Source organism: Hipposideros armiger, unplaced genomic scaffold (assembly GCF_001890085.2).
Source record: "Hipposideros armiger isolate ML-2016 unplaced genomic scaffold, ASM189008v1 scaffold_732, whole genome shotgun sequence".
Lineage (NCBI taxonomy): Eukaryota > Metazoa > Chordata > Mammalia > Chiroptera > Hipposideridae > Hipposideros > Hipposideros armiger.
In genome coordinates this window covers 216,758-218,687 of record NW_017732082.1, presented here as the reverse complement: position 1 = coordinate 218,687, position 1,930 = coordinate 216,758, and positions in this window count along the sequence as shown.

Here is a 1,930-nt window from a genome sequence, read left to right as displayed (position 1 = left end):
TCTCAAATGACTAAGACTTGAGTAAAACACGTAAGGACTGAGTTCTAAAACAGAGACTAGAAATAGAATTTGCTACCAAAGAGGAGGACCCCTGACCAAAAAAAAAAATTCGTTCAGTGTCAAGTATGCTGTGGACATGATTGAAGGCCTTGCTTGGGCTTCGAACTTGGCCAAGGGTAGAGGGGAAGCATTGTTCAAGCCCATCTCTTGCCTCCTGTAGCACCGAGGTGCATGGTATAAAGGAAGAAAAGCCAGGGACTGTGCACACGCTGCACAGGCATTCAGAACCTTCCTGCTGGGAGTTGTGGGGTTTCTCACCACCCCTCTCTTCACCCTCTGAGCTATGATTGCCAAAATGAACCAATTATCACAATTTCAGCCTATGCAACTATCTCACTCATGCTCATTTGCTGACTTTAATGAGCTCCAGAACGAATCTGTGATCTTACAATCAGTTCAGGTTTACCACTGAACGAAAGCTCTGTTAGGCCTTGCTAGAGAGGCCAGCTCTGCAGACCGCAGATATGTTAATATGAAAATGAATTAAAATGAATTCTTGTGGGCATTAAGGCTCGAAGTTCCCTAACACCATGAAGCCCAGAAATATTAGTGTCCCAATGAGCTGGCTCATGTACAATATCTATCATGCAAACTACATTCAAACATCCTTTTGTTCTCACGTTCAAATTTCATAGCTTCCTCTGCTCTGCCTAAAAAAGGAAAACTCATGTTCTTTGTGCCGTTACAATACAACTATTGGCAGCGCGTAAAGTGAGAATAGAGCCTTGCGTTATTTTATTGCATCACGCAGATTTATTACACATCAAGGTAATAATAACAACACTGTGACTTGCCGCCTGAAAATCGCCTCCTCAGCTCCAGCAGGAGTGCAGCGGAGAGAGCTTGGAGGGCCCGCAGACTCCTGTGTGGTGCTCTGCACTGCTGGGCACACTCTTGACTCAGTTACCCCCAGATGATGGGCCACTACAGTGCCGTGCAGTGCCAAGATGAGATGCAGAGCTGCTGAGGAGATCCGGTGTTTAGAGAGCAGACGCTGGAAGCCATTTGCCAGGTCTGGGTCCATGAGATGAGTGTTTCCACAGTTGCTCATTGCCAGGGGAGTAAGCCTTCCCAGCTACCTTTGTCTCCTAAGAGGTTTCTCCACCTGAAATCTGAGGAGAACACAGACTGAGAACCACAGAGGTGAAGGAGTCCTTTACAGGGCATTTTATCTGCCTTCAGGCAGCATCGCACTTACAAGAATCTGCGACCTTCCAAGTTAAATCTGTTCAGTTTCTGAGGAACAATGAACAAAATGCAATTAAAGACAATCACCCCTCAGACCAAGGGTCTCCTTCAGGGCGCCAGCTTCACTTTAGGGTGCTTCTCTATCTCTTCATCATGGCTTCTGTGCCCTGAGGTGCCCACTCCATTTTGGCTGCAGCCAGGGAAACTGCTCAAAGGCACTCGGGCACTCAGCTGGCCCATGGTGACAGTGACATCCTCCCAGAGGACGGGGTCCATCAGGGTGCCTTTCCCGCTGCTTGGCTCACTCTGGAAGCCTCTCATTAGGGTTTCTAATTTTTAAGATAATGGGAACTTAATGGGGATTATTTTGATTTTCTCTCACCAGCCGAGGCTTTTGTACCCGAAGCATTGCTGCCTCCAGCTGCAACCGCCTGAACAAATTGCATCTTGAATAAGCGAAAGCTGTGGCCCAGGGGACTTCTAATGTGACCTCAGAAACACAGTCCAGTCCTATTTCCTAATTTTCTTTCCTCTTATGCCAAGAGTTTTGCCTATAATAGCATTTGGGTTTCTGGCCACCTCGGTGACCACGTTGGATTCTCCTTTGTCCCTCTCACCAATTAATTTTTAGACAGACACATCTTAAATAAGTCATTAATGGACTAATCAACGCTAAGCATTT